This window comes from Tenrec ecaudatus, chromosome 13, assembly GCF_050624435.1.
Source record: "Tenrec ecaudatus isolate mTenEca1 chromosome 13, mTenEca1.hap1, whole genome shotgun sequence".
In the NCBI taxonomy this organism is placed as follows: Eukaryota; Metazoa; Chordata; class Mammalia; order Afrosoricida; family Tenrecidae; genus Tenrec; species Tenrec ecaudatus.
Window position 1 is genome coordinate 47680863 of NC_134542.1, and position 25421 is coordinate 47706283.

Sequence of the window (25421 nt, forward strand, 5' to 3'; positions counted from 1 at the left end):
CCTGTACTTGGGCAAGGGGGCGGGGGTGGGAATGGTGGAAGAGGAGAGAAGGGTTAATTTGCCCATGCTGCAGTCGTTTCTGACATCCGTGTATCCTAAAGAGTGGCTGCGAGTCTGCTGGTGGCAGCTGAGGGCAGTCGTTATAGAGTAAGTCATCGAGTCAGTTCCAATTCATCTCATGGCCGTCGGGTTGATTCCGACTCACAGCAAGGCTGGAGGACAGAGTAGAACTGTCCCTGCGGGTTTCCAAGACTGTAACTCTTTACAGGAGTAAAAAGCCTCGTCTTTCTTCCTCGGGACAGCTGGTGGTTTAGAAATGTTGAATGTGTGCTTGGCAATCTATGATTCGACCAAGGCTCCTTCCTCAACTCATAGCAACCCTATCTACGAAAGAATGGAACAGTGCCCAGTCCTGCCCCATCCTTACAATCGTTTCCCTAGTTCAGCCAGTGTCCGTCCATCTCCTGGAGAGTCCAACGTCAGTTGATATATTTCACGGAGGGAAAAGGGACATCAACGAATCCAGCATGTCTGGTGGTCACACAGAGTTTATACTATTGATCCTAAGTCTGAGGAACGACCATGTTGTTGCTGGGGGCCGTCAGTGCTGATTCACGGAGACCCCAGTGACAGAACAGACCTGCCCTGCGCCGTTTCCTTGGCTGCGCTTCAGGAAGCTGACAGCGCCCGGGTCTTTCTCCCAAAGCCACTGGGTTTGCAAACCACCCATCCTTCCATGCGTCACTGAGCACCAAGTGCTTACCGTGGGTTCACCAGGTTAGAAATCCAGTTAATTTTTCAAAACTATATTCAAGTACCATATTTATTCTGTTCCAAATGTAGTCAGGCATAGATAAGTCATTTAAGAAAGCACACACACACGAACACACTTCAAACCCAGTTAGAGCTAGACTCAAAAGTACAAGGTCACATGGCATTCCACAACCTGACTCTTACAGCTAGAAAGAATAAACACGGAAGTTATTTAAGTTTCAGTTTAAAATGGCATACTTCTTTAAGACTGTCAACAAAAACGGACAGGCTTCTCAAATGGGATTTCATACTGAGTGTAGATTACCCAGCAAAAACTGAGTTCTTCTATTCTGGGTAGCTATTGATCCAAGATGGGTTATATATTTTAGAAATCTAATATTCAGTGTCTTCATTAAAAATATGATCTTCTATATAGAAATGATACTGGTATATTTCAGTACATATTAAGAGCATTTTGTACAACACTATGTAAACACATCCATACCAGACCCCAACACAGCAAAATACTGCTTCAATACCATTTATTCCCACGTCAACCAGACTCCTGCACCGACAACACGGACACGAAGCTGGGATCACCTTAAAACTTCGTGTGGCTTTAGTTCACAAAGGAAACCGAGCACGCACACGCTCGGTCATTCCTCATCGACTGCTCCCTTCTCTGCTCGTCGCAAAATTGGGTTCCCCACCAATCACACTCGGGAAGCACACACACCTTAGAACAGTCCACCGTTTGAGATCAAAAGGGCAGCAGCATTTACTGAAAGACAAAGGTCAGAAGGGTTAGGAAACAAGGGGGGATGGAAAACAGAAACCCCGGGAAGAGCTGGGTTCTGTAATGCTACTTGGAGGGGATTGCAATCAGTGAGGTGAGACAGAGTGTTCCGAGTCTGCAACGGAAAACTCAGAGAGAGAGAGAGAGAGAGAGAGAGAGAGAGAGAGAGAGTGTCAGTCTATCGGCCGCCTTCCTCGCTTCTCTCTCCACTTTCTAAAGGAGGCTTTGGGTTTAATGACCTGCGGAGCCTCCCTCTCAGCCTGGCTGGCCGCATCTTCTCAGAAGCCAGCATCAGCCTCAACCATGTCCCTTTTGTGTCTTATCTGCACCTCCAGCTCCCACAATCACATGAGCCAGAAATCCGGGAGTCATCTAGACCCCAACTTCCCTCTGTTCTCTGATCCAGTCACCATGTCCAAGTGTTCACAGTCCCCTTGACTTGGCATGTAGAGTCAGGACCTCGGCCAACCGTGGGAAAGGCTGTGTGCACAAAAATGTTCATCCCAGCTGTTTTTTAATGACGAGGAAGGGGCAGAAGCGACACAGATGCCTAACAACAAAGGGATGTTTCAGGAAACCACAGGACTCAATGGACAATATACAACCACACCATGGATGAGAGAAGCCAGGGAGCAGCACAGAAAGGGCATGCGCTCTGGTGCAGTCATTAAAACCACATATGTAAGGACTGAGATACTGTTCAGGATGTTGGAAAACAGTGGAGATGTTTGCAAAATGTGGTGAGCAGAATCAACATCACTGCACTGCACATACAGAAATCACAACTGTTTTGTTGTCCATATTTTGTCACAATAAATTTTATAAATAGAAATACATAGCCCGGACAAGAATATACCCCAATGACTAAATTGCTCTATTAGGGTGGGAGGTTAATGACTAGAAGGCTCTGGTAATTCAGTGACAGGATTTTCACCTTTTATCCCCCCAGCCAATGTACCTCATCGCTGACCAACACCCACTGGAGGCTTGCTTGCATGTTGCTAAGACGCTGGCTGAACAAGCTGCGGCAGCACCTCCACTCCAAGATGGACTAGTCAGAAAGGCCTGGCTGGCCATCTACTGCCAAAAATAAGCCAGTGAAAGAACCCTTATGAGACCACAACAATCCAATCCACAACGGATCTTGGGTAGCACACAAGATCAGGCCTGGTCCTTCTCCATTTTGATGATGGTGTCATCCTAAGTCAGAGGCGGGTTGGTGGCAGCTAGCAACAGCCGCAGACTAACTGGTGTGTGTGTGTGTGTGTGTGTGTGTGTGTGTGTGTGTGTGTGTGTTTGGCTATTTCTCAAAGTTTCTGTGCTGTTCTTAAGATGATTCTCTAGCACAAAATGTCCAAAAGCAGGTTCTAATCATCTTAAACCTTCTCAACTGCTTGGTGTGTGTCTCATCAGCTGCCATTTCCCCTCCCAGCTACATCTGTTGCTATACCCAATACGGACTCCCATAGAATAACATTTTCCCCTAATCCTTTTATACTTGAAGCTCTCAGAATGAGGTCCTAAAAATTGATTACTCCTTTTAAGAAACTCAACTGGACATAAAAGCAGCTGCATGACTGCAGAACTCGGCCCCCAACATCTGCCACAGTTATTAACTGTTCTAGAAAGAAAAGACCACCACACACAAGCTGGTGCCAAGAGGACACTTGCCAGGCCAGTTGACTCTGTATCGAATGGTTGACAGCTTCTCCGACAGCAAGGAAGGAGTTTCAATGTAAAGAAAGGATCTTCACCTCTCTCTTAGAGGGACGGTCAGGCTCCAAAGGCCAGATCAATATGCAAACTCAGGCATTGTGAGAAAAATGGAAGACGACCATATGGACCACACAATGGAGGGTGAGTACACAGCTCCAAAACTGCCGAATCACATCCCTATGGAACTGCCAAATAACGGAGAACCCGGGCTAAGGCAAGCGGACAATAACCTTGACCATTACAGCGAGCTCCCCCCGTTTCACACCACGGCGTTTGTAACTGTTGAGTACCAAGTAGTCAGACTGAGGTTTTAAATATATCGTTAGATGCAAAATTGTGAGAAATGCCAGATTAGTGGGAGTCAAAAACGATGGTAGACGTGGTCAAGTTTCCCATCTGAGAGTCCATTTTGACTACTAGCATTTCACTAAAAAGTAGGGTATACGTTTTCTGATGCAAAGATGTCCTATGATGAATATTTTCAAAAACCACTCTTAAACGTTACATTATACCTACTGAATAAATTCAGACCTAAACAGAATAATATTTAGTAAAAGACAAACTACAATGCATACTTATGTTACATTATTTGTTAGACAAATTAGGCATTTATAGAAGGAAACAATTGTAGAATAAGATTCAGAAAAGTATCACCTTTTCCTCGTTTATTTAAATGCCCTCAAGTAAATTTTACATTCCACAGAAATGCCATATGACTCAGCAATCTCACTACATACGATCTATACAAAGAAATAAAGGATTCAACATAAATAGGTATTCGCACACCATGTCTACCCACAGTGGCAAAAAGATGGAAGCAGTCAGAAGGCCTACGAGTGGAGGCCCGGCTAAATAAACAGGCATGTCCATATCACGGACATTACGCATCTCTAAAACGGTCAAACACCTCGTGACATTATGTGCAGAAAAGTGAGTCAATCTCCTAAAAACAAATACTGCATGTGACACTATCACAGAAAGAAAAACAAACACACACAAGATAAATGGTTTTTTCACCCAAAGAAACAAACTTTAACGACTTTGGGGAAGCTTGAAGAGGGGGTGGGGGCGGTGAAGGGAAGAAGGCAGAGGGAATTATTGTCATTTCAACATGCGATCAATAAAATAAATGTTACATGTTACAGTGTGACCTCATTGACATTAGCCATTTCTGCGCAGTAAGCAGCCAGGCAACACCGCTGTCACCCGCGTGTCACTATCAACTGCCACTGAGTCAGCCAAGACATGTGGGGTCTTACGTGTAACAGACCAAGTCACCCAGCCCTGGGCCGTCTCAGGAGCCGGCGTGGTGCCGCGGTTATGCGGTGCGCTACAATCCACAGGTAAGCAGTTAGAAACCACAGCCGTTTCACGGGACAAAGACTGGCTTCGACGTCCCTGAACGTGTGGGAAACGCACTGAGGCAGCTCCACCCTGTCCTCCGGGCTCGCCGTGAGGCAGCACTGACTCCACGGCAGTGAGTTCGGTTTGGGTTTGGTTCCGCCGCACTTGGGTCTACTGATGCGGCGTCCGGAATCTCTCTGTCCTTTTCCTTCTACTATTTTGAGAGAGTTACAATGTGCCACAGTGAAAGGTGAATTTTACGTGTAAAGCAAACCTTGCAAGAAAGTATACTTCTCCCTCCACAAGGAACCTGAAAGAAAAGCTCATTTCGCTTCTCATGAAAGCAAATAAAAGCAATTGGCTTTGGTGAGCATGTGGCCTGGTTTCCTTTATAAAAATCTACTTCTATAATTTTCCAGAGTTCGGTTCTTGCAGTTGGGGGAAGGGTTCAAATGTGCCACACTCCGACACGGCGGCACAGACCCTGCGGAGCCTTTGACCTTCAGAATGCCTCAGCCTCCGCGGCAGGTTCCTGACATCTCCCAGAAGCCACCAACCACCCCGCCCCCAAGTCAGCAAGTGCCTCTAGATGGGGATCAATGAAAGGCAACTGCATTCAGGTTTTGAGGGTGAAGAGTTCTACTTATCTGCCTTCACCGCTAAACGCAAGACATTAAATGTACCCAACACTGTCACGGGAAGAAAGGTGTCCCATCAGTTCAGGGCGACGGAAAAAGAAAGGCCGGCAGGGCCATGGAAAGTCCCACGCAGACCCAGGGCGCTCCTGGTGGGTTCCTGAGACGACATCCGTCTTCGACCGGGGCAGACGCCCCATCTTTTCCCCAAGGAGCGGCTGGCGAGTTGAAGCCACTGAGGCGAGCAACCACGTAAGCCTGTGCAGCACCCGGCTCCTCCGAGAAAGCGAGCAGGGCTGAAACGGAGCAGTCTTCCGAAGGAAGGGCGAGGAAGGGCGACGAGTGGGAGGAACGGGTGGCCAGGGGCCCACCGAGGGAGCTCGGGAAGAAACCAAAGGGGAAATGGTGGCAGAAAAACATTCGCAGTACGGGTTCACCAGGAGCACCGTCCCCCTCGCAGGGCTGAGGGCACCTTCCGCTACGGACGGCTGCATCTCTGCCACTGGAAGCGCGGGCCGGCGGTGACTGCCATCACAGCCCCACAACACAGGCCCGCCACTTTACCCCCGGCCCTTTCTTCAGTCGATCCGATCATCGTAGACACGGAATGAACATGCGCAGATTAGAGAAAGTAAGGGCGCGCGGGTCACCCCATCCCCTGCGCGTACACGCTCCCTGTTAACGCTCTGATAGGGTTCTCTGCCCTTCCGTTGCTCAACAGAAACGCTGGAGTCGTCCCGAGGGGATCATACCTGACGTGCACCGCTCACGTCCCCCCAACTGGGAGCAAGGAGCCCTGGCGGTGCAGACGCTGTACAATGTTTGGGCCACAGACTGCAGGGTCAGTCGTTTGAAACCACCGGCTGCTCCGAGGAGCAAAGACAGTAAAGAGTGCCAGTCTGGGAAACCCCACCCAGCGGGGTGCCCAGGGGTGGCATGCACTGGCTGGCAGTGAATCTGAGTGAGTGGTGGAGAGGAGACAGAAGGCCAGCAAGCCATTTTCAGAAGAGGCGTAGTCCTCACGAACATTCAGGCTGCGTGCTGGCTCGGCGCCTGACGCCATTTCAAGAAGGGCTATTACACAGAGGGTTAGTCCTTCCACCCAAAGAATGTGGCTCTGTTTTTACTTGCATTTACTGAGGAGAAAACTGAGGCACCCGCAAATTAAGCCCAGGACAGAGAACTAGGAAGCAGAGGGGTACATACCCCAAAGCCCAAGTCACTGAGCGCCAAAAGTTTCCAAATGTTCCAGGCACTACTATCCCCCGAACATCCTCCGTGTCCCACCCATCCCCACCTCCCTACAAATGCTGAGCCCTTGGGTGTGTTTGGAGAGGGTGAGTGAGGGGTCGGAACAACGGGCAGGAGGTGCCCCTGCGCAAGACCGGCGCAGCAGGGCAGAAAGTTCTTCTCTCCATCAGTTAGGGCAGTGCCCACGAGGCACAGCTGCGTCTGGTACTCCGCGTGGTGACGGGGTAGCCATTCAAGCCACAATGTGGACGCAGCTTTTTCCTGAACTCAAGAAGCTTCTCCTTGAGATAAGGGAGGTTCTGACCCAAACGAAAAAGTTTCATTCCTATAGCTCAGGGTGGAACGGGCCCAGCAAGTGTCCCGGCTGTAAGTGTAAATCTTCATGGGAATGGAAAGACCTGTCCTCACGTGGAGCGGCTGGTGGTTTCACCCTCTGTGTTGACCATGCAGTTAGCAGCCCGACGTGTAACCTGTCACCGGGACCCCCTCCCAGAACACTGCTCCCATGGAAATCCAGGTGGAACTGGAAATGACACTAGAAAGTAGGACGGTAGTGTTAGCTTTCTGGTACCCCAGAGAAGCAGTACAAGGGTCACCCAAGTAGAGGCATGTGTATCCTCTAGCTCCCTCTGGAAGATTCCAAGGCCCAAACAAAAGCCATTTTGCAAAGAAGCCCAGTTACAAATATGGTTAGCCCAGGAATTTCCACCCTCGCTTACCCCAGGAACTCTTTGCCACCTCATCTGCCCTCCTCCAACACCTACTAACCTTATGTATTGTTTCCCTCCAACTACGAGGAGATGCTGCAAGCTAGCAGTCCAACAACAACGACAAAAACATAAATGCCAAAGTCACCACTATTGAGTCCATTCTTCTTCAAAAGTCTGCACCAGAATGGGGTCTTAAGGATTTGAAAGAAAGTAAGAGTATGAGAGAGCAACCAGTCAAATGTCAGGAAACATAAAACAGGAAAACAGGTGAGGCTTCTGGAAGCCAGTCAAGATGATACAACGCTACTAACACAAGTGAAAGTCCGAAGAGGACCCAGGAGTAATAAAGGGTGCTAAGCTTGAGTTTACATGGCTTGGGGAAAGCAATAAGGTATTTCCCTATAGAGAAAACTGAGACAGAAGGTAAGAGAGTTGGGGTCAAGTTCCCATTCCCGTCCCTAGTTAATGGTATTGTGCCGAGGCAGGTCCTAAGTACAATGAAAGGCTGGGGCCCATGTACTTTCATCCTCAGCATTCTCAAAAACCTCATTGCCATCAAGTCTATTTCTGACTCCTGGTGATCTTCCAGGACAGAGCAGAATTGTCCCTGTGGGTTTTCAAGACTGTAACTCTTTATGGGAGTAGAAAGCCTTGCCTTACCCTCAATTGGGAATTTGAAATCAAATACCGATCGAACAAGTTCGGGCTTTAAATAAGGTGTGAAATGGATAGCAAATTGGGTAAAATCAAATGGTTTAAGATGAATTCAAATATACAAATGAAAGGCTTTTCAGAGATTATCCAATTACTAATGTACACACGCTACCAAATAGCCCTTTAAAGATAACATCCAAAAAGCTAGCCCCCCCTGCCCCCAATGTTGCAGGATTACTAAGGTAAACAAATCCAGGAGCTAACCCAATATAGCACTTCAGATACTTTTATGATCATCGCTATATTCCCTAAAGATTTCAGGAAAGTTAGAACGTTTTGCTATATGACTCAATACAGCAAACGGCGGGCAGCACTCTAAGCAGATTGCCAGACGATGACAAAATAAGTCGCCGTGCAAACTGGCACACGCCCAGGTCTAAGAAGTTACGCTTTTCCTGGAAGCATTTAGGCTGTGCCTCAGAAATAAACCGGTGTCTGCCCTTTGAAGCACTTTCAACGGAAAAAAAAATCACCTAGGAATCTAATAATACTTGCAGTCTGAATACTAAAAATAACAGGTTACGGTGGTCTTAGAAGAAAAGGCCTTCAAATTCATACATATTCTAAAGAAAAATCAAATCTCGTGGCCACCCAGACGATTTTGACGCATATTGGCCCTATTGGACAGGGCTGAACTGCCTGTAGGCGTTTCCAAGGCTGTAAATCTTTACGGGAGATTTTTGCCCCTGCAGAGCAGCTGGTAGGTTGGAACTGCTGGTCTTGTGGTTAACAGCCCAACTCGAAACCCACTACACCAGCAGGGCCCCTTATACTCTACAGAAAAACCTCACTGCTGCTGAGGCCATTCTGAATCACAGCGCGCCCATCGGACTGGGCAGAATTCCCTATGGGTTCCCAGGCTCTAACTCTTACTCCCAGTCAGCAGCCAAAGTGTCACCCACTACACTATCAGGGCTCCTAGTTCACCCTATAAAGATTCCTCTCATTAAGCCTTAAACAGGACAAGGATAAGACAAAGACACATCATTCGGATGAAGGAAACCACCAGTAAGAGGTCAATCAAGTGTGGCCACGGGGTTAATTTCAGCTTATGGGAAACAAAGGAAATTGCCATAAAATCATGACCGACTCATCATTGCTACAGGTGGGACTAAGGAAGTAGGGAAAGAACCTTGATTCGGGTGTGTACACAACCTTAGGTTAAAAAGATGTACCCAAATTCTGGAGCTTCAACCACCTGACTGCCCAGACCTGGTAGTCTGGTTATGGTCCCTGACTATAGGGTCGTCCCGGAATCAGAGCTGTCTGTCAGCACTCCAACTTTGCAAAGGCCACTGACTACTGTCATTCAGTCATTCAAGGCAGCCCCAGGCAAGGGTCCCCCTCCCAGGGCCAGCCAGGGAGCTGTCATCACTTTCAGACACACTCTGCCTACAGCAGCGGTTCTCAACCTGTGGACCGAGACCCCTTTGGGGGGCGAACGACCCTTTCACAGAGGTTGCCCGATTCATCACAGTAGCTAAATGACAGTGATGAAGTAGCAATGAAAATAATTTGATGGTTGGGGAGGTCACCACCACATGAAGAACTGTAAGAAAGGGTCGCAGCCTGAGGAAGGTTGAGAACCACTGGCCTAAAGGCAAAACTGCCACTTTCTACCATGGCTGGTTAAATACAGACGGAACTCGGAATCTATGCCAAGACTCAGCATGGAACTCGGGTGCCTGCTGTCGACGGCAGCCTTTCACAAACTAAGAAAATGAAAGAGTGTAAGACAGCGTGTTTTATGTCTAATAATAAAGTTCCCAAACCACACCTTCTGCCATCGATGGAGTCCATTCGAATTGAGAGTGACCCTAGTTCAGAGCAGAAGGCTCATTATTCGCCCTCTCAGAGCAGCTAGTGGGTTTGAACTACCATCCCTGCAGTGCAATGCTTATCTGGCAGTGCACCAGGACTCCATGCAGCATTTAAAAGGAAACCGGACTGAGGGAAGATGGAGAAAGAGAACAGCAGAAGATGTTAAGTGGGGCTTGGGGGCTTTGTTTTACTAATGTACACACTCACTTAGCATGTGTGAAAAATGCTCCCACGAAACCAGTGAACATGAGCGTGCCAATGACGTGTGCACACGGTATAACCAGGGAGACTCTGGCTCCACTGTTCTTTCAGGTCAATTTTCTAAGAAGTCTATAAGAATGCTTTTTTAAAAGTATTTTAACTCGTTATATACAATTCTGAATTGTACTTTAACAAAATCGGGCCAGCTGTGCAGTTTGAAAGCATCCTGAATCCACACTGGATTGTGCCGAAGGGCCCTGAGAAGCTAGGATCCAGCGTCCTCTGAGGCGTCTCCCCACCACATGGAAAGCCAGGCCCCTGACATTTGTAGAAGCTGGCATTGTTGCTTGTTGGATATCAAAGAAAGGACTCCAGTGTGCCCTTTCGCCAGTCCTTAATTTCTTAAACTGCCTATCTTAGAGGACTATAGTTTTCATATCATTTTTTCCTTCCCTGCCTTGCTCAGAGCTCTACACTGTCCGTCTTGCCGTGTCATCCACACGTCAGACCCTGGGCTCGGCCGGCAAGCCCAGCACTGCTCACGGGGAGAATAAAGGTCCCAATCAGAGAAGCCCCTGGAAACGCCCAGTCTAATTCTTGCGGAGAGAACATGTGAGAAGCACAAATGACAAGACTCAGAGCATAAGAAATGTCACAAGGCAGGGCTGGCTCTCCAGCCTCATGTGGTTCGTTCACTGTCAGAGTCACTTCCAACACCATTAGCAGGATGAATCTTGTCCTGCTGAGGCTTTCCCCCACTGTGTGTCTGTGCATGGGGGGGGGGGGAGACAGATTGTGACAGCCACGCACAAGACCCTGGGCAAAAAGAGAAGCTGGGAGGCAGTTCAACCAGTTCACCCAGCTCCAGAAAAGCCAAGAAACCCCCAGGACACTCGTGAAGAAGGAAGCAAGCCAGGAAAGAGAAAAACACTCAGAAGGAACTTTCAATGCAGCATGCCTCAGTGAAACCCCCACCAGTCTTTAAAAGGCTCATGGAAGGGTCAGTCAAGAGGTCAAACACACTACCTTGGGTCAGTCTGCTGCCCAGACCTCTTCAGAGTGTTGAAATGCAAAGGTGTCCCTTTGAGGACTCAGGTGTGCCTGCCCCAAGCCTCGGACTTTTCACTTGCCTCATATGCATGTGACAGTTGGACACTGAATAAGGAAGACTGAAGACTAATTAATGCACCAAAATTATGATGCTGGTGACGACTGTTGAAAGGTCCATGGACTGCCAAGAGAACAAACAAATCTGTCTTGCAAGAAGTACGACCAGAATGCTCCTCAGAGGCAAGGGAGCGTGTTTTCATCTCCCGTTGTCAGGAGAGACCAGTCCCTAGAGAAGGATGGCATGCTTGGTAAAGTAGCAGGGCGGTGACAAAAAGACCTTCCACAAGCTGGGTTGACAATGGCTGCCTGATGATGGGTTGGAGCACAGCAATGATTGTGCGGCTAGCCCAGGGCCAGCGGTGCTTCCGTCAGTAGAACACAGGCGTAGAACGCAGGCGGGCTGCTAGGTAGTTCCCTGGCCCTCAGCAATAGCAGAGCTCCTCCCCACGGAGGATGGCACTGGGAGAAGGCAGAGTATTGTGTAAAGCATGCAAGCGCTCAAGCAGCCCTGTGCCCCCAGGCAAGTTAAACGCCTACTTCCTCATCTACAAGGAGCTCCAGCAAAGAGATAATGATGCGAATAAAGGAGCCCTAGTGTTGCTGTGGGTTAAGCGCAGACTAACTGCAAGGTCGGCCACTCAATCCCAACAGCCGCCCTGAAGAAGACAGCGAAGGCTACCAAAAGGATTTACAGTCTTGGAAATCCTATACAGCAATGGTTCTCCACCTTCCTCAGGCCGCGACCCTTTCATACAGTGCCTCATGTTGTGGTGACCCCCACCATAAAATTATTTTTGTTGCTGCTTCCTAACTGCTACTGTTATGAATCATCATATAAATATGTAGGATGTATTTTCATTGATACAAATTGAACATCATTAAAGCATAGTGATTAATGACAAAAATGATATGCAATTATATACTGTGAAATATTTATTTCTAATGACAAGTCAATGAAATTTTGTCTTGACACATGGTGTGGCATGCCTAACAGTCTTCAGGCCGGGTACTCACATGTGGGTGTATCCGCATGTGGGCAGACCCGCCTGGACACGGATAGAGGAACGGTGTCTCGGTTCCTAAGGCCAACAGAAATATGGGTTTTCTGATGGTCTTAGGTGACCCCTGTGAAAAGGTCATTCGACCCCCAAAGGGGTCGCAACCCACAGGTTGAGAACCGCTGCTATACAGGGTCTCTACGGGTTGAACTGACTGGAAGACAGTGGGTTGGATTGGGGTTGGGGTTGGGGTTGGTAGCACTGGCATTTGAAATACTCACGTAAGAGGTGAGCCACGAGCAGCTCTAAGCCACGTAGCAGTCCACTTCCATGTACAGCTTTGAAAAGAAACCCCCTGGAGCAAGTCTATTCTGACGAACAGGGTCGCGGTGAGTTGGAATTGCCTCGATGGCAGTGGGTGTTATTTGGTGAAGACTAAACAAAAACAACTGGTATAAAGCACCCAGTATAGAGTCTGAGACAAAGGCAGCTCCCAACACTTCCTAAAAAACAGACTGAGTATCATACGACAAAATATTAGCCATTCATGCTTCTGGTTCTCAGCATGTGTTGTTTACCGAGCCTTTGAAGACACAAATGTGCCCTAAGTTCATCAACAGCCTTAAAATGTCCTGTGTCAGAGTGGGACTGTGCCCACATGGGTCTCTGTGGTTGATTCTTTTACAAGCCTTTCTTCCTAGGGGCTGCGAAGATCAACCACCTAATCTTTCACAGGTGAGCCCATTAACTCCTTGTGCCACCCAGAGATCTCACCTAAGGACAAAACCTCTCCCCAAGATCAGCATTTTGAAACCACCAAAGGAGAAAGATGAGACTTTCTACTCCCACTAAGGGTTACTGTCTCAGAAACCCACAGGGAGCAGTTCTACACTGTCTGGTAGGGGTCGCTATGAGTCGGAATCAACTCGATGTCCATAAGCTTGGTTTTGTTTGGGTTGAGCCTTTACAGAAGCAGATAGCCAGGTTTTGACTCCTGTAGATTAGCTGACCTGTTAGCTCAGCTGCTAACTACCATGTGCCTGGGCTCCGTAAGAATTTCCTTAACAACAACAACAAAACCCACTGACATTCCCAGCAACCCTGTGAGGCTTTCCCAAACTGTGAATCTTAACTGGAGCAGAAAGTCTCATCACTCTCCTGAGGAGTGGCTGGTAGGTTAGAACAGCCAGCCTTGTGGTTAACAACCCAAAGCCTGACAGCGTGCCCTCGGGGCACCTTATTAATATCCTCAGTGGGGTTGCATTGATGGGCATGTTGATGCCCCGCAGTGGTGGCAAGAAATAGGAGGGTACCAACTGCCATGTGCCTTCTGGCCTTGCAATTCAGAAGCCCTTCTCCCATGAAAACACTGTGTTCTCTGCTTCCAAAGACGCTCCATCCTCTCCGTGGGCAGAGAATTCGCCAGGATGATGTCTCCTAACATGGCAGCTACTGCAGCCCTCAAGGTGGAGACCCTTTCACATCCTCAGAGGCTGGAAGAAATGAACCTGTTTCTGCTTTCCTGCCACTCTCTTGCCTGTTTGGTTTCAGCTTGGCTTTGCAGCATGTGTTGCTGTAGCCTTGGTTACCACAGCTGTCCCTGACATCTTCTTCATTCCATCAAAATCTACTCTCTGGGTACCCAGATCCACCCTGCTGATTGTTCTGAGGCATAATGGCTTTCCTTTATTATGTTTAAAGACATCTCCTGTGTTGCTGGAGAAGCCCTGGAGGCAGAGTGGGTTTGGGGTTGGGATGCTAACCACAAGGTCAGCAGTTCAAACCCACCAACCGTTCCGTAGAAGGAAGATGAGGCTGCTTGCTCTCAAAAGGATTTACAGAGATGGAAACCCGACATAGCATTGCCGTGAGTTGTAATCAATTCAATGGCAATGAGTGCCGTATTGTTGAGCCCTGGTGGCACAGTAGTTCCGCACCTGGCTGCTAACCAGTAGGTAGGTGGTTCAAACCTACCAGAGGATTCACAGGAGAAAGATGTGGCAGTCTGCTCCCTGAGAGAGGGCAGACTGAAATGCCATGAGGGAGAGCTCTACTTTGTCCTATAGGGTCCTCATGAGTCAGAATCAAATCCACAACAGATTTTTGCTTTAATGCAATGCACTGCTTCTTCGTAAAGCATTTTGCTTTGTTTTAATGCATTGCTAGAGGCCTGGGGGGGGGGGAGCGCAGTTTCCTGCTTGGCTACTAACTTAAGGGCCGCATATCAGACCCATGAGTTGCTCTGTCTCACTGGGGAGCTAGAGGAACCATTGGGGTGCTGTGACAGGAGTGGTTCTGTGGAAGAAAAGCACTGGCTTTGCTCCGGTAAAGACAACAGCCGGAAACCTCTGTGCACAGGGCAGCTCTGCTGCCACGCTGGGTCCGTCTGAGTGCGCACTGGCCCAGGGCACCCACAACAACAGACACTCTTTACAGTCGCTCTGTGCTTATACAGAAAATACCCTGACAGCTGACGAGACAACCTACAAAAGATTATAGGAACCACATGTCCGCCGGCTGATGAACGGACAGACAAACCTGGTATAGCCACCAAACAGATCATTATCCCTTCATACAAAGGAATGAAGTGTGAGGAGACTTCAAAACATGTGTAGAAAAGGGGAATTCAAAGATATTGGAATTTCTCCAGACATGTTCCAACCTCCTTGTAGTGATCGATGCTACAATGTGGCTAAACTTAGAAAGCATGTTCAGTAACAAGCAGGACACAAAAGGTCACAGGTAGAATGACTCCATTCATGTGAGTTATCCAGAACAAGCAAACCAACACTTACAGAAAGCAGATCACTGGGAGCCAAGAGCTAGGGGACCAAGGAGGAGGAGGTGGGGAAAAACTGCTACAACGGAGAAGATGTTTGACTTTAAAGTGATGGAACTGTTTTGATCTAGTTGCCCAACACCATGAATGTACTAATTGCCACTGAATTGTACCCTTTAAAACAGTTAAAATTATAATTTTTGTTACATAAAAATTTCACAATTGCAAAAAATAAGCCGACCTAAAAAAGAAGAAAAAGATGTCCTAGTTTGAAATCATTGAACAGGGAAGAATTTTCAGTTTTCTAAAGTCTTATCTTACAAATGCTGCGAGTCCTGGGGGCAGAGCGGCATATTCCTAGGCTGCTACCTACAAGGTCAGCAGCTCAAAATCACCAGCCACTCTGCGGGAGAAGATTAAGGCTTCCTACTCCGGTAAAGAATTTGGTCTTAGAAACCAATGGGATCAGTTCTACTCTGTCTTACAGGATCATTACAAATCAGAATCGACTCAATGGCAGTGAGTTTTCAGTTTTAGCTTCCAAACAAAAAGAAACCGCTACTGACTTTTCCAATGGCCGAACAGCACTCTGAGGAGAAGTCTAAGAACAATGCATGATGTCAGGTGTTACAGCCCATCCCACTGCGTGCTTGACCACGCTTGGCCCAACGTCAGCAGCCTGCTGCCCAGCGGATAGCCTCCCTGCCACTGTCCGCCTTTCCTGCTAACACCTACCCTAGCTCACTTCTCCCAGGGGAAGCGAGGAGCACAGCAAGCAGGGGAGTGTGCGTTCCCACAGGCCTCAGAAATGCGATGATCTCAGAGGAGATGGTCAAGAAGGGCCCTGACACTCCCCTAAGGAAGAATGTCTGTACAAGGCTAGCATGTGCTGGGAAACTCCACGCCGCTGCTGCCGCGCGTTTCCGCTTCTGATGTCCCATTTCCTCTTCATAATCACATTCTTTCTCTGCCTACTGCTCTTCTACAAAGACACTCTGAGGCCCTGGGTCTCTGGTGAGCAGCAAAGGGCAGTGTCCTGCTAAACACTTCGAGATAAAACGGACTAAAATAGATCCCAATAACTATAAATCGTTTGAGACGATGCCCTTCCCCCGATTTCAAACACGTCAAAGAGATTATTTTTAGATGTTGGCAGCCTAACTTAAAAAAAAATACAGTTGAGTTCACTTATAAAGATAATCCCTCCTGGCAATAGAAACATACAGCTTTTGGGGACAACATCAGTTTAAGAATTATGATATCGTGTATCTGGCCTTTCAGACCAGATAGATAAATTCTAACCTTGTTACACTATGTACTAGTTGAATGACCGTGAACAAATCACTTAGGTTCTGTGGCAATCAGTCGCCATATCCGAAAATATAAAAAACACCTGGGCCGTCACTCCCTGCATTTTGAAAGAATCAATTACATATGTGTGTGTGTGTTATTTTGAACATTTCAAAAGCCTTATAAATAACCAAATAGCTATTATCCCTACTGTTAAAAAATACATATGCCATACAGTGTACTACATTAAAGAATATAAACATTGGAAACAGAGGGTCGGGAGTTCAAATCTCACCTTTGCTGTTTATTTAATGCACATGGTAGAAGACACAAGTTACTTAGCTTACTGTATTTCTGTAAGCCTGTTTTAACTGTGAAATGAAGATACTTTGCAGAATTGTTTAAGCACTATATCCTGCCTTACTGAGTTGTTAATACTGCATAGAAACCACTTTGCACATGGTAAACACTTACTCAATGATAGCTATAACCACCAGGAGATCTGGAGGCCTCGTGGACTAGGTATGGGCTGCTAACCTCAAGGTCAGCAGTTCCAAACCACCAGCCACAATGAGGAGCTGATACCAAGGGCTCAAGTAGAAAGAAAATGTTCTGAGAATGATGATGGCAACAAATGTAAAAATGTGCTTGACACAATGGATGGATGGATTATGATAAGAATTGTTCAAGCCCCCAATAAAATGATTTTTTTTAAGTCTCAAATGATTTTTTTAAGTCCTCCTACAAGGGGAGTAGTTCTACCCTGCCTTCCAGAATTGTTAAGAGTTACAACAGACTCGATGGCAGTGTGTATTGGTATCACTGTTGGACTATCTGGTAAAAAAAAAAAATCCAACTGTCTATTTATAATAGTAGAATTGAAAGAGTAAAAGTGCATCTCACCCAAAAGAAAAAATAAAATAAAACCCCCACTGCCTTTGAGCCAATTCCAAGTCCTAGTGACTCAACACAGAGGTTCTGAGGTTACCTATCTTTATGGGAGCAGATAGCCTCATAGTTCTCCATAGGTGCGGTGAGTTGGTTTGAACTGCCAACCTTCAGGTTAGCAGTCCAACGCTTACCCAACAGCTTACCTACCAGAGTTCCTTCACTCAAAAGGAGACGGACACTGAAAACAAGGGCACTGCGAGGATGATTCTTAACCAAACATCACAACTGCCTCCTAACCAAATCTCCCATTTAGGTGTGGACTTCTTCCCCATTGCTGGGCAGGGCCGCTCCTCAATGCTTTGCATAGCTGCAGTAAAGGGAGAGAGAGTCTCCAACCCCAGGTGTGTCGGAGTGATGACTCATTCAGTGAAGGGACACAGTCCATAACACAATTGGGTACCTCAGTGGACATTCAGAACGAGAACTCCTGCTAGTTAAGAGAATCTTCTATGCCTGTCTCCTCCAGTAGCATTTTTAGGCTCTGCAGTTCATTAACATAAGCCCATGTGCCTACTTGAATGGAATCCAGCCGCAGTTGCTTTTGACAAAACAATTCAGGACCCAAAGGAAAAGTCCAACATGGGAGAGCACTAACAAAGAAGTCCCCTCCAGCCCCTTTAGCTGCCCAAGGGACATGTTTCACCAGGCAGGGTGCCGGTTTTCCCAGGACAAACAGCTTGACAGTTGGCCATGGTCCCACGTCAACTTCACGTCAGGATGGTTCTTCAGGGCAAGCCCCACAGTTTTCCAGCGTACCCTGAAATCTGACCGCACGCCCCATTTTGAAAGGCAAACCCTCAGGGGTAGCATGCACACAGTTCTTTTCCATTATACTTATCGAGCAGGAAACATTTTTTTCCAGAGTAAGTTCCTAATCTGCCTTCTAAGGTTAAATAAGATGCTGTCCACCTTGGTTTCTCTTATAATGAATGGCCATGGAGTGGTTTGATGAGAGACATCAGGCCTGTCAAAGGCAGCAAGCACCAAGTCCTTCCCCAGTAGCCAGACTACCATCACTGAAAGTCGCCTTAATTATCACCCAGAAATTCTAAGCTTCACCAGTGTCCCCTCGTCACGAACCATGAATACCTGGCAATCTAGTAGAGAGAGAGAGAGAGAGAGAGAGAGAGAGAGAGAGAGAGAGAGAGAGAGCCACACTGGTAAGTGTGTTTCTTTCTTATTCCAGACAATCCTCTGGGGTGCACAGCATGCCCTACTAGACAGCCAGGGTGCCCTCAACTCTCAAACCCCCGAAGTGTGGGTGCGCCGTGTTCTCTGGCAAAGACCGCAAAGAGGGCTCTGCAATTCAGCATCACATAGTCGAATTCGTTTACTTAGCAATGTCCAACTCTCTGGTGGCTTCTCTCAAAACACTCCTGAAGAAGTGTCCTACCGTTATTACTCTCCAGAAAGTAGTTTGTGTCGCAGTTGCGTCTAAAAAATGTGCCTTCAATCTAACCCGTGGGAGCGCGTCGCGCCTCGCAGACCCACAGGCACACGCATACCAGAGAGAACCTGGTTCCCAACAAAAAGGACGAAACCCTCCATTAGAATTGACTCGGTCTGATTTCCGCAAAGTAACCTCCTCCGGAGCGCCTAGAACTCGAGGAGGCACGCAACTTGTTGCACCCCGAACAAAGCACTCCAAACAAACTCCAGAAACCCACACGGCCCCGGACAAAGAGGTGTGTTTATAATCAACTCCCCGGCGCGCTCTCAGCATCCCCTCCCCAGTCTCCTTCCCGGCCCAGCTCCCTCCGGGCTCCGTCCCTAATCTGGTTTCCATTGCAGCCCCGCCCCCGCCCCTTCCCCGCCGCGGCGGTGCACCCACCCCCGGCCGGCAGGAAACGAGACCCGGGCCGCCCCCTCCCCCGCGCGGAACAAAGGAGGAGGGCGCAGCTGCACGCGCACCCAGCCCCGTCCCGGCTCCGGCCCGGCCCCCGCGCGGGGGCACACCGCACCTGAACCCCGCGCCCCGCGGCGCCCCATTGTTTCCCCTCTCCGTCCCGCGGGGAGGCACCCCACGTCCTCGCACGGGACCCAGGAAGCAGCCGGGGGCCACTGGGCTGACAGGCGTGTGGGTGACCCACGGGGAGCATGTGGGCTCCACTTTGCCCGCAGGTACGACGGGGACGGGGCGAAGTGAAAGCGAGTTCCTTTGCCAGCCCTCCTCGCCCATTCTCCCCCAAAGCATCCGCGGAGGCGCGACCTCCGGCGCGCGCCAGTCCGGCCAGCCGCGCCCCGAGGGGAGCCGCGGACGCCGCGGACCGGGGCCCCGGGGACCCCGAGCAGCAGGGGACCCCGAGCAGCAGGGCGCGGGCGGCCGGTGCCCAGCGCACGCGGGCCGGGGCCGGCGCAGCGCGAAGGGGCAGGGAACGGGGGGAGCGTCCGCGCTACCTCGCCAGGCGCCGCGCCGCCTCCTCGGCGTCCTCCCTGTCCGGCGGGGCTGCGGATCGCGCTCCCGGCCCGAGGCTGCGGGGCTCCCGGCGCCGCTCGGAGGGGGCTGCTCGTCGCCTGCGGTGTCGCGCTGCCAGCCGCTGGTGCGCCCTGCGCTCGGGCACCGCCTCCTCGCGCCGCGCCTGGAGCTCCGGGAGCGGCCGGCTGCAGTGGCGCGGCGGCGGGGCGCGCGGCGGCGGGCGGCGGCCGGCCACTCCCCTCTCCCGGCCGGCAGAGGGGCCGGGCTGAGAGGCGGGGGCGGCGACCTCGCCGCCTGGGATTCAGCCCCGCGGCCCCGCCGGACCGGGAGCCCCCGCCTCCCTCCCGAGGCTGTTCTCCCCCGGCCACTGCGCGCTGGCGTCACAGCGCCCCCGGGCGAGCGCTGCGGGACGTTCTGCAGCTGGCCCCTCGGCGGGGGTGGGGGCAAGCCTAGAAGACCCTAAGGCCCTGGGCAAGTCCTGGGGAAGACAAGGGTCAGGGCCCGTCTCCCTTTGTCGTGATGGAGTCCCTAAAATGTAGTGAGGAATATGATAGCCCGGGAAGAGGGGGCGCTCGAAAGCTGCCTGGAGGCAATTGCCTGCATAGAGTGGGCATGCTCTCAAGGTTTCCTCCTCCCCTAGACAAAAAAATGTTTGCCTAAGAATATATTTTAAAATTCATTTAATTGTTAAGAGGCGGGGGAAAGTACACTGAATGGTAAAGTGTGCTGGGTTTTTTTTAATATGGATTATTTCATTTCACATTGAGCTGAGTAGAGACGCTTGCAAATAAATAAAGGACATAAAAAAAAAGAAAATTGTACATCATGTGTCTGAACAAAGTGTATTGACTGGCAGTGGGGCCATGTTAATCGGCATAGCATTCAGGCGTGTTAGAGGTTCAGAGACCCGGGAGCCCCAACTTCTCCCTCTAGCGGGGCCTTTGAGGCACTGTGGCATTGAGAACAACACCTTGACCCAGGCCCTGGTTTCCTCATGCTGGAGGAGGGTAGGGTGCTCACCCAAACTTACTCACTGGGTGAGGTGAGGATTAGTTGGCGAAGGTGTTAAAAAGCTCGGTAGATACAGTAATTATTACCCATAGTTACTTTATCCTATAATGAAATAAATTGCCATAAATGGGGGCAGGTTTAAATGGCCTGACCTATATCTGGAAAGTGTCACTAAATTGAGGTGAACCAAGGAATTCAGACCATATATAGTAACTCTGTTCTCACAGGGATAAGAAGCGCAGGCACTGGGGTTTGTCAGATGCCACTGATGGAGTTTTAGGGTGTGGAGATTATCTTAGAATTCCAATCACCATTGATGTCACCAACAACATCAGTTCAGATCTGCAGAAAGCAGAATAGTTTAAGGTAAGAGATAGTGGATGCCTGATACGGTTCTTTATTGGTGTTCTCATCACACACAAAAACAGTGAGGTAAACTGACATTCACTCACCCTGTGTTACAGAAAAGCCTGGGACAGAGATGTATTTTCACATGATAAGCGCTGGTTTTAAGATATGTCCACAAATTCTTTGAAAGTTCTTTTAGCAAGACTCCCTCTTTCAACTCACTGCTACTGACTCCATCTGACTCAGCAACCCTATAAAAACCAAAGTAACTGCCATTGAGGCAATTCTGATTCATAGTGAGCCTTTGGGACAGGTTAGAACTGCCCCCTGTGAGTTGCCGAGACTAACTTGTTAGGAAGTAGAAAGCTTTGGCTTTCTCCCATGGAGTGACTAGTGGTTTTGAACTGCTGATCTTGCAGTTAGCAGCCCAAAAGGTAACCACTACACTACCAGAGTTCCTACAACCTTAAACCCAAACCAAACTTGCTACCATTGAGTCAATGCTGATCCATGGCAACCCTATATAGGACAGAGTAAAAGTAAGGCTACATTACTTCCTTGGCTAGATCATAAAGATGCCGCTTCCTTCTGCATCTCTTTCTTTGGAAACTCACCCTTGTAACCCAACCACCATTCATGGAAAGCCAGATATGTGTTCCAGTTGATCGCTCCTGCTGAGGACTCAGCTGATGGCCTGCATCAACCGAATGGGTGATCCTTTAAGATTACTCCAGCTCTACCCATTGCCTAAGGACATCACAGCACGCATGAGACCTAGAGAGAAATCATTCTAACGGAGCTGTATCAGTCCCCAGGCATCAAAAGAGATGACAATAAAAATACAGGATTAACCCTGGGAGTCATTAAATAGCAATAGATCCCTAGAACAGTGTAGCACTGGGATTTAAACCCATGCAGAACGAGTCTACAGTCGCCACCCTAAACTACCAAGTGCATGTCCTCAAACATTCACCTAGCACAGTGAGAACCCCGAAAAGTCCAGTCTTGACAACAGACTACAAATGGACCTGCTACCTGGTCACATGTTGTAGACTCCTGTTTCTACTTTGCTTTTAGGCTCCCAAGGAACTGCTTATAATAGTTGGGCGGTAGCAGACCCCCTGACTTCTGTCGTCCAATCCAGATTTGCAAAAAGAACAGAGATTCAGAGGGCAAGTTTACAAATACAACATGTAAATAACTGGATTGAAGAGTAAAGGAATTTTATAATCTTTTGATCTTGGAAGATGGCCAAGTTTTCATAAACAATAATTTTAGGACAAATATGTGCTAAACAGAATTTTTGAAAGAGCTGTTAGGGGGAAGGCTTCAGGGTTTCTCCATCAACAACCAAAAAAAACATACTCCCTGCCATTGAGTCAATTCTGACTAATCACAATGCTATGGGTTTGCCCACACCACCAGGTCTCCTCAGGGCAAATTGAAGTGCTTCTGTTTTCAAGAATAGTTAATAAATCCAAAGGCATTTTTATTTCCTCCTCAGTGTATCTGGAAGAATTAGAAAGTATACAGAAGTAGAAAGAGTATATTAAGATTTTTAGGGTACGAAAATAAATTATCCAATCACAGGAGTAAAGGAATATAAGAAGTATGTTTTAGCTCAATAAAAACATATAATGATTTAAATTAAAACAAGTAAAAATCTTGCCATCTTTGTGGGGAAATAGATATAGAAGCCTATCTTTATATGTCTCAAAAAGAGAATCAGCTCCAAGCATTTTTAATTTTATTTCTCTCTGCTGTTTTCATTTGCTCCCTTTTTAAACTCTTAAAGATGGTTGACATTGAGGAAGAAAATATCCAAACGGCCGTATGAACAACAAAGAGACCTCATTTTGTAGTAGCAAAATTTCCAGTGAGCTGTAAGCTGTCTTAGAATTTCCCACAGGCTAGCTTTAGAATCTTGGTCAGAGGCTATTGCTCTTCAAACACAAACGAACTAAACCAAGTCAATTATTCTGACTCATAGAGCCCCTCATAGGACAGGGTAGACTTCCGAGACTGTAACTCTTTAAGGGACCAGTAAACCTCTTCCTTCTCCCAAACTACCGTGCAGCTCCATCACCTCTAAATCCGACGGCTTCCCACCCCCAGCACTCAACCTCCCATTTGGGGGTTAAGTAATTCAGTGCAACTGTTCACAGAAGGCATGTACTATCTCACTGCCATCAAGCTGATTCCAACTCTATAGAACACAGTAGAACTGCCCTTGTGAGTCAGCAGTTCAAAGCCCCACCCCTTCAGTGGAAGAAAGATAAGACTCTCTACTCCTATAAAGAGTTGCAGTCTCAGAAACCCGCAGGGGCAATTCTACTCTGTGCTACAGGGTTTCTATGAGTAAAACTGGGCTCAATGACAGATGGCAGGGCGTTGGGTTCGGAATGGGTTGGGGCCGCCCAGTTCTCAAATTCCCAGTGTCTTTCTTTGTGTCCCAGGAGCCCTGGTGGCGTCATGGGTACAGGTTGGGTGGCTGGCCATAAGGTCAGCATTTCAAACGCACCAGCTGCTTGAGCATGGAATAATGAGGTTTTCTAATCCTCTAAAGATGGGTGGTCTCTGAAGCCCACAGGGGCAGGTCTTCCCGCTCTGTCCTATACGGTTGCTATGAGTCAGAATCAGTTCCACAGCAATGAGTTTATTTGTTGGTTGGTTGGTTTTTGAATTTGATGGTACTGGTCAGGGGTTGGCAGACACAGCCTGGATGCTAAATCTGGACCACCCCCTCATCTGGATGGCCCACAAGCTAAAAATGGGTTCTGCATTTTAAAGGGTTGCGGACAGGGGGCGGGGGTGGGCAAGAAACAAATAGTAATATTTCATGCTATATAAAAATCATAGGAAATTGAGATTTCAGTGTCTCTCCATAAAGTTTTGCAGCACAGTCGTGCCGGTTTGTTGTGCGCACTGATGTCATGCTGTAGCTGATCACCTGGCTGCAAAACTCAATACGGTTTGTCTAGCCTTTTACAAAGGCTTAACCCTTGACTCGATGTCTCTCTTACCTCTATTTAATTTTTCTTAATTACTTTGAAGGAGACCTGGTGTCATAGTGGTTATGTGTTGGGCCGTTAACTGCAAGGTCAGTGTTTCCCAACCACCAGCCACTCCATGGGAGAGAGACTAGGTTTTGCCGCCCATAAAAAATTACAGTCTCAGAAACCCACAGGAGCAATCCAGCCCGTACTACAGGATCTCTCTGAGTCAGCCTCAACCTGATGGCAGTGAGTGCATGCGATGTGAGCTGTGGGTTAGGGACTGGGCGCCACTAACTACCGTTACTGGTTCAAACCCACCAGGAGCTCTGGGGGGAAAGGCTGAGGCTCCCAAACCTGGAAACCTACATAGGGTCACTCTGAGTCAGAATTGACTCAATGGCAATGGGTTTAGTTTGGTGTGAGATTTTATTTATCCGTTACCAAACCGTTCTCATCTACTTCTGAGAGGCAACTTGAATTGAATCCTGGTGAGTCAATCCTGTTAACATCTCCTCTCTTTTTTTTTTGCCACGGGGGCCCGGTACTCAGGCGCACACGGCCCAGCGGAGCCAGCACGCGGTCGCTTGGAGCTGGGTTTGTCCGAAGACCCATGTCACCCTGCAGAGACCCTTCAAGAAGTCTCTGCTCAACCAGGAGCTGAAGCTGATTGGCGAGTACAGGCTTGGGAACAAGCGTGAGGTCTGGAGGGTCAAGTTCATTCTGGCCAAGATCCGCAAACCCGCCCAGGAGTTGCTGACGCTGGACGAGAAGGACCCGCGGCAACGCACTGCTGGGGCGGCTGGTCCGCATTGGGGTGCTGGACGAGGGCAAGAGGAAGCTGGATTCCATCCTGCGCCTGAAGATCGACGACTTTCTGCAGAGGCGCCTGCAGACCCAGGTCTTCAAGCTGGGCCTGGCCAAGTCCATCCACCACGCCCTAGTGCTGATCCCACAGCGCCACATCAGGGTCCGCAAGCAGGTGGTGAACATCCCATCCTTCACCGTCCACCTGGACTCCCAGAAACGCATCGCCTTCTCCCTCCGTGCACCTTTTGGAGGAGGACGCCCTGGGCGCGAAAAGAGGAACTCCAAAAAGGGCCAGGGCAGGCTGGAGCTGGTGAGGAGGAGGAGGATTAAGCCTTCGCAGCCCCTCCTGGGTCTAGTTGCCCAATCAAATAATAAAAATAATCAAGACGGTGGAGGCGGGCGGGGAAGAAACCATCTTCACTAGCCATCCTCTCCGTACCTATTAATTTCCTCCAGGTTACGAAATCTTTCTGGGCATTCTCCTATAAATATATGACCCTTCCAAATAGAAGGTAGGTCTCTAGGTAAAATGCATAAATCAGTGTGAAAACACTAGGCCCAAAGCTTACTGAATTCTTGCAAGTGCGTTAACTTATTTAACCTTTACAGTAGCCAGGGAGGATTTTGCTACTGTTACCTCGCTGGATAGATGATGGGTCCACCGGCAGTTGGGTAAAAGGGCTCAAGGCTGCGTTTCCTCTCACTTCTTTCATCTTGCCTTTCTTCTGTTTCTCTTTCTTCTTTCAAAAAATAGTCTTGTTTCCTTGTATCTTT

General features: G+C 48.6%; 1 protein-coding gene and 1 pseudogene across 4 annotated transcripts in view; one reads left to right on the forward strand and one right to left on the reverse strand.

Moving 5' to 3' along the window:
- The window catches only part of MYO1B (myosin IB), a 188330-nt gene extending 168546 nt beyond the window's left edge, over positions 1 to 19784 (reverse strand). For 2 of the 4 annotated variants that reach the window (XM_075530414.1, XM_075530413.1), the window contains exon 1: positions 19467 to 19776. The gene's annotated coding sequence lies outside the window, so the exon portion shown is untranslated. Of the gene's footprint in view, positions 1 to 19466 lie in introns of all 4 variants that reach the window. The other 2 variants (XM_075530412.1, XM_075530411.1) reach the window with 2 other exon arrangements.
- Positions 19785 to 20004: 220 nt separating this feature from the next.
- LOC142423934 (small ribosomal subunit protein uS4-like) lies at positions 20005 to 25091 on the forward strand (annotated as a pseudogene).
- The last annotated feature ends 330 nt before the right edge of the window (positions 25092 to 25421 follow it).